Genomic DNA, 8,448 nt, shown 5'->3' with positions numbered 1-8,448 from the left:
AGTGTGTTTGCTTGTAAGCACTAACTTTTGAAAACCGTGGGTTTGAATATTTGCAGTAGGGTATATTTCCTCTATTAATCTATCTGCCAGGTAGTGACTATAGTTTTTTTGGCATTTCGTATGGTTTTACTCAAATTTTAAGAAAAAAGGAGAAAATTACCCGCCACGCTTTCGGAATGGGACTATTCGGCGCGACCGTTTCGGCACCGCCGTTTTGGCGCGGCCGTTTCGGCGCGAAACCCATTTCGGCGCTCCCGTTTCGGCGCGGCCCATTTCAATACGACCTGTTCAAAAATAGAAATTGTCAGCATGTAAATCTGCCAAACATTGCTTCAAAATTCAAGATATCATTTGTTTTTTTAAGTTTTGTAAAAAGTTTTATGAAGTAATATTTTTAAAGGTGTATTTTGTTTTCTTTTTTATTAGTACTTGATAACATGTAAGTTTAAAAACATCTTCATAATTTTTCGAAGTAGATAAGTTAGGAAACAGTATTGACATTTTTCTATGAAATGTAAATATAAAACTCATTCAATTTAAATTGATTTTTTTTTTCGTTGTTGATCATTAATTTGTGCACTTACTTAAATATCTTTTCTGTAAAAAATTTAAAAATGTCAACTAATAGTAAGATGAATTTTTTATATTTTTTATTGGAAAAAGTTAACGTGTTGAGAAACTCACACGTGTAACCCTGCTCTCTACAAAGTTAAGTTGTGTCAAGTGCTTTGAACACAGGATAGACAAGAAAAAACTTTATTATGTAAAGATTATTATTATTTATTGCTTTTAAGTTTCATAAAGACTTATATAATGAACAAAAAATATTTTAATTTTTTTTTTAAATAAAAATAAAATATTTTGTGTCTTTTTAGTTCATGTAACTGTTCTATAGCACTAAACTGTCAACTGACTATTTCGTAACAAAAAAAAAGGCAATAATAAAAAATAATAATAATAAAAAAAATTAAAAAAAAAGTAATTTACAAAAAATTTATAAATTGAGTACAGAAAAATAATAGTGTTTAGAACTAACTTTAAAAAATAAATGATTTTTTTAGTCAATAAAAAAAATCAAACAATACCCTAAATTTACCTTGATGTCCGTACATGGGTTTGTAATAGTTAAGTCGAGCTTTTTGGTTAGTTTGAAACGTGTTTTCACGTGAAGAAGACTTATGAAATTATTTCCAATAGCTGCAGCAACAAAGAAGTAATCACCACAGAAACACAAAACGGTTCAGCATTGATAAAAAAAAATTAAAAAATCGACAAAGAGGTAGGACTGGTACTGGCATTATTTGCTAATTTTTCAAGATATTTTCTTTTATGTTATCGCAGTAAAACATACGTGGATCACATATGCCCCCTCTTTTCCCCCACTGTAAAATTTAAAATAAATTTTAACTAGTTTCTAGAGCGCTAAATTCACATTCTTCTTCCAGAAATCTTTTTCCTTCTTTGAAATAAAATTTCTGAAGTTCATAAAGTTCAGAATGCAAAATTCTGGCGCCGAAACGACCGGCGCCGAAACGGTCAGCGCCGAATCGGCCAGCGCCGAAACGGTCAGCGCCGAATCGACCAGCGCCGAATCGCAACAAACCCCCACGCTTTCACTATTCAAGTTATTATTTTTTTTTAGGTTTCTTTCTTTCTTTCTTTGTGTGGGTTATTTAAAGTATCACTTTCCAATCCAATCTTTTAAATTAAAATGCCGAATATTTTCCGTTGTGCAGTCAAAGCAAAAGTTATCGTTTAAAATTTACATTATCTGTACAGGAAGCTTAAAATGAAAATTCAAATTTTACTAAAGTTTCATCACTTCGTTACACACATCTATCACATTCAGCACTAGTCTTCTTTTGAAGTTGAATACGCGTCAGATAAGGTTTGCAAAACTGCAAATGTTAAACAAGTACAATTTTTTTTTCCTCTGACTTCACGAGGTTATGTTTACGCATGAACGCTTTCGAGACAAAAGGTGCGCAAACATCAGGCAGATACATAAAAGTTTGATGTGACAAACTTTTCCTTGTGATTTGTCCCTCATTTGGAGCAATTGTAGCCCTTGCTGTCGCTGTGTCATCTTGATTATTGATAAGAAATGGCGGAAAAAATTAATGTGCAAAATCGTTGGCAAGACATCGTTGAGTGCTTGTGCTTTCCTTTCCACTTAGTAATGTTTAAACTCTCAGGTCCTTTTTTTGACTCGGTTTATAAAAACTTTGTGAAATGAATGGCGTCTTGTATTCCCTGAAATATATTGAATAATAATTACATTGCTTCAATGAAAATTGAACCTATCAATTGTTTTTGTAAAGTTGGATTCAACTGCAAACTTTATATGGTGAACTTTCTTTTTTAGTCAAGTTTTAAAAGGTTGAAGAAATAAAACATATTATTAAAAAAATGAATGTATTAATTACAATTAACTAATAGATTAATATATTACTCATAATATTCTATCTATATTATATAAGTGTTAAAGCTATACTAATTGTTTTACGAAACATAAAATCCGAACAATATTCCATATTTTTTTTTTCAAATTAAGCTTTTCTAACTTATTAAGAAATGAAATAAAAATAAAATGTTCTTACTTTTTTTTATAATTCGTCGATATTGTCTCAATTATGTTTGAAGCAATGGATTAATAATTAGATATTTCCTTCAACTCGACAACACATTTTAGAATTATTTATTCAAATCATATCCATTAACTTTGAGCCATGAAACGACTGAAACGAAAAAAGTATTTCCTATCTCAAGACTTAAGAAATTAATGATGAGGGCACTTTAAAATGACAAGGCTAATTTTAGCTCAAGGATCTTATATTTCTAAAGAAACACCATTGCAGAGATCTTTTCAATTGCCTCAAAATGCTTAAAATCTCTAGAGAGAATGTAAACAACGAAATGACATGAAACAAATTTTAATTGAATAATGGATTTATTATCAATTATAAAACGCCTTTAATGAAACATCTGCTTTGTAAATTAACAACAACCATTCATCATTCTGATGACGTCATCTTGTCAAAAACTGAGCATGCTGAGACGACTGCATTGAAACTTCACTGCAATCATGTGTATACTTTGTTCCGCGAAGCATAAAGACAATGGCTTCTGTAAACGCCCACTGGTGACGAGAGCTTTTAAAGTGATGAAATGATTTCAGTGGCAATGAAATGAACGTAATGGCGTATTTCCCCTGCGAGTAAATGAAGTCATTATAAAGATTTCATAGATAGTGATCAAATGAAATGTATACGCAGCTTCAACTTGTAAGAAACTCTATGAAAGCATTTTTACTCAAGTAAACAAGTTCTTTGTTTCATAATGGCTTCATAAAATGTTTTTCCTAACACCTGCTCTCTTTCTCAATGATCAATTTAATGTTTAAAGGAGCATTATGCTTTTAAAATGATTCAAATGTGCAATTTGAATCTTCTGAGAAAAAAGATACGTAATGTTCATATTAGTCAGAATTCTCACATTCAGTTATTTTCGAAAGAAGACTTTAAAATATTAATTTTCCTGCTGAATTATCGTGAGCATATCTTTAACCCATTAAGCGCCGCTATATGAACCACATTGAAAATACTTAAGTTTTCATGTGTTTTGATATTCAATACACATCTTTAATCATATGTAGCTGAAATTTCGCAAAAATATTTACTAGGTTAGGAGATATGGTATGGTCCCAAAATGGGAGACTTGGCGTTTAATGGGGACAACATACATATCCCTGCCACTATGTTGATACTTGAATAATTTCTGACTAAATCCAATTAGAAAGCCCTAAAATCGTTTTTATGTAATTAATATGGCTAGGTATTGGTACTTTATGTACATATTTAACATATTCAAGCTTTAAAATGTAGAATTTTTAAGTTTTCATGACACCCACAGCTATACATTTTGGGCCCCCTTGCAACAAAAGCTGTGGAGGCCAGCCCCAGAGGCTAGCAGTGTATATTTGCAACATTAATAAGTATTAGTATGCTAGTTATTTTCAATTTCTTGAGCCGTTGGGGCCCTTAAGAACGCCTCCCCCCTTCCCTCTGCCCGTACATCACTTCGTGTCTGGTTTTCATTCTTGTTGCATTCCTTCTTCTTATACATTTTTGTACAAAACGGAACTTCTCCCACACATTTTACTACCTTTTAGCAAAAAGCCTTAGGATTTTCATACACAAAAAGTGAAGAGGTAGCTTTTTTCTATTAACCATGTAGGGGGATCGAGCAACGGTAAATGACAATGACATGAAATGTCATTTACCATTACACACTACCACACTATATAAAATGTATCTTATAAAATGGAACTAAGATATTTTTGGGCTCCCTGATGGTGTAATTGTGTTATTATAGGCAAAGGATTTTTTGCAGTCAACATTTCGGTTGCTTCACAACATGTTTTATGACATGATTTATTCATCATCATAATGTTTTTAGAGATAAATGTCTAGCATGCTTCGCATTGAATTATCAACGGTCGCAGGTTCTCCGATTTCATCCAACAAATTACGATAAATGGTAAAAATATAAAGTGAGATAGTTATCGCATTATCTGTGATCTAAACGATTTTGATTAAAAATTTTTTTTCTCAACCATCTGAAAAGAATTTGGCGATTCACAAACAAGTGATACTGCACTCATCTTCTTGTTTTAAGCTAAAATATATTATTTAAATAGTGTTTGAAGCTCGTAGCAAAGTCAAAAATTCTTACTACACTTTTGATTTCAAAAAAAAAAAAAAAAAAGCTGGAGAAATTTCTCTATTGAAATTCAATCTCCCTAATTGAAGGGGGAGCGCCCTCAAGGGGGATGGGAGCATGGAGCTGACTGAGCTACAAAATATTTTAATGGAGGGGGGAGGAATAGTTTTAAAGGGTATTTGAACTCCTTTTACGGAAATATCTTTCGTGATTCAGAAATGAATGAGAAATATGAATTCAGAGATGCGTCATCCTCCTTAAGGAGGATTGGCACCCCTGTTTTTTCAGAACTTTCTTCTAAACGAATGGAATGTTACTTGTTTTGATAAAAGCACCTGCTCTTGACCTTGAACAACAAAAGAGTGTTTACAATGAGAAACTACAAAGGGGGCTGTGGCTTCAACAGGAAAAAAGGGGAGAGTCCATTCATGCAAAATGGGTGAGAACGATTTCTACTGGGCATGACTTGCTCTGCTAATCAGAACACGCCAAGTCTCCCATTTTGGGACTTCAGTAAATAAAGTCCTCTAAAACTACTTTAAATTATTTTTCTTGGCCCCTGTTTGTTGTGATTTGAAAAAAGGTCTATTGAGCTTCATATTCCATGTTCCTAATTTCCTGCATTTGCATTTATTATTTTTAGGGAATTTTTTCCCCGTGTAATGCAAAAACAAGAAATTTTCACAAAATTTTAAAATTTTTCAAAAAAGAATTTACATTCCAAATCTTTTTGAAAAAATTACCAGTAAAGTTTGGTTCTCTATCATTCATTTTAAAAAATTTCAAAATGATATCTTAATTACTTGATGAAGAAAAGAATCTTAGTTGAAGATTCCCAAATGGAAGACTTGGCGCTAAATGGGTTTTAATCAAACATAGCTCTCAATTTTGGAAAGTTTGTTGGTTATGGATATCCCGAAGTTCCATAGTGTCCCCCAGTGTTTAGTAAGTAATGCATATCATAAATGCGCACACAATTTGTTTATACTTATGCGTACCCCCTTATATTAAGCAGAACTCTGAGGTACATTAATAGTATACTATACCTAAGTACCCTCCTATTACAAAAAACAAGGTCAGATTTTTGTTTCGGGAGGGCTGCACCAAACACATTTCTCGTGATATGTACATGATCAAAAAAAAGTTGGTTAGATTCGAATATTCTTTTGATTTTTTTCATAATAGGTCGTTCAAATCAGGGGGTGAAACTTTAAGGATAGCGTTAACATGAGCAAGTGTAAAAGCGATAGTGTCTACTGAATGAAGTAAGAAAGTCTGATGTGTAGACAACATAACTTCATAACTTTACCCCAGTTTTCATATCAGTCCTAGTTTTCATCATTTCAACAAAAGTTTACTCTAAAGCTTTCGGATTTCCACCCTTTGAATACGGCCCTGATACAAAAATACTGTCTTAATATTTTGAATATATTTTAAGAGCTTCATCTATATATATATGACACAAAAACATGAAATGAATTTAAGGTTTCAGGTCAAATTTGCCTAATTATGGGCGTAACGTTTTTCTCATGATCGCATTTCTACTAAAAACCTAGTAAAAGTGTTCATTAAATACAAACGTCCAATGCGCATCAAAGTAGCTCCATATTCTTAATGTTTCTTCTATGTATTTTAACCCATGCATACATTTCTTCCACTGATTTAAAATGTATAACTTTTTAGAATATAATAAGTTATATAAATATGGTATGATAAACACCATTAGTATTAAAACTATTAATCACATTGATTTTCTTAACACTACCGCTTAAAATTTAATCCATTCAATTTCTAAGAATTCGTTATCCTCAAAATAAAAAAAAAGTGGAACACATGCATGAATGTCTTAAGTTCAGAAATTAAAAAAATAATTATAAAGCTAATCCTATTCAAAATCCTGCATGTAGTGTTTATGAGGTATATTTATTCAAACTGGTAAAATATTGTATACTTTTTTACAATATTTTTACATTTGAAAATTCCATACTTCCGAAATTCCCCTTTAATCATTAGTTTTTTTCCCTACGAAACATATGAAAAAAAAAATCATACTTCATTTCTACTTCATTTACGGCATACGTCAGTAAATCATCAAATTAAAACATTTCGCTTAAATGTCGCGGTGGGAATATAACTACTGCCCTAATTTTAGGGACATATTTAATGGATTTTACTTTGAAGCAAGAGTCATGCAAATGTTTTGAGGTCGCATTTCAAATTTCCCTAATTGGGGTGTAACTTACCTTTTTCTCTTGTGGCCGTATTTCTGTCAAAATGATTCAATGAGTAAAAGTGGAGAAAAAATGGTTTCGTTCCAAAAATAGTTGTGTAATTAGCATATTCGTAGTTCTAGTCACGTCAGGAAGAATATTCCTGGATGATATATCGGTTAAAAGGAAAGGTAGCGTGCACTGCGTTTTGCTTTAAATGGAATCACGAGAGAAATTCTGGTTACTGCCATAACTTGTAACGTTATTTTGAATTTATTCAGCGAAATTTTACTAAAATAAATAATTCTGTTTTGGTTTCGAGAGATTTCTGTTATTTTAGAAAACCAAAATCAGACTTAACTTTCAAAAACGAGGTTTTTTTTTTTATTATTATTTTTCACTGAAGATAAACCTTAAGTGGTAAATAAAAACATACTTTAGCCGAGACAAGTTTCATGTATTGATTAAACTAGGCCGTTAATTATGTTTGTGGGAGTTTTCATTTCTGATTTTGTAAATCAATGCTCACTCATTTTTCATGTAATTAAATTTTCAGTACCAAACTTTTTCCACTAATTAATCACCTAGAGAGGCTACGATATTAAACTGAAAGGAAGCTTACAGGAGATCAGTCCATTAACTTATTTCTTTTTGAAACGAACTATTACAAATTAGACAAGGTTGGGCTTCGGAGCCCACCAGAACGTCAATGCTAAAGTTCACGAATAATCATTTTCTTCTCACATAATACTCAAACTTCCAGTTCTTTCTTTACAGAAACACATGTAACGTAATTTGTCTCTAAACTGGCAGTTTCTCTTTATCAAGGAAGTTAAATATTAATTATTAATCTCTCAGAATACAACGACTAGTAATGCCACCATAAGTGTTGCTATTCCTTATTCAACACTGGCACACTAAGCAGAATATCCTTTTTTTGAAATTATTTTCCTCGCACACGTTTACGTTAGTTTCTGTCTTGTATTCCATTTTAACATCAATAAGTCATTATTTTTTAGTTCCTTTACATACCTCTTCTTTAAAAAATGATATTAATTTAATAACATTTTCCATTATGTACCTGACCTTCTACTAAATCGCTATAAGCCATAAAATCAATGTGTTAGATAGATGTTTTTTTTTCTTTTCTTTTTTTCTTCTTTTAGCATCAAGCAGTCATTGTTTTATAGTTCTTTTATATACATTTTTTTAAAGAAACTGCATCAATTTCTTGACATTTTCCATTATGTACCTGACCTCTCACTGAATTACTGTATGCTGTAAAATCAAATCAAACGCTCCAATGCTGGAGTTTATGAGAAGACCCCGGATACAAAACTAAACTTTTACACAATTGTTCTTTTCTTTTCTTTTTCTTCCTTTCTTTCTTTCTTTCTTTTTTTTTGCGTGTGATGTTTTCATTGAAAGGTTTACCGAACAAACTTTCTTGAAACCTTTCGCTTTTATTTCCCGGTAATTAACGTAATAGCATAGTACATCTTCTAATATTTATTTT

The sequence above is a fragment of the Uloborus diversus genome, chromosome 1 (genome assembly GCF_026930045.1).
Source record: "Uloborus diversus isolate 005 chromosome 1, Udiv.v.3.1, whole genome shotgun sequence".
Lineage (NCBI taxonomy): Eukaryota > Metazoa > Arthropoda > Arachnida > Araneae > Uloboridae > Uloborus > Uloborus diversus.
Note: the sequence above shows the minus strand (reverse complement) of the source record.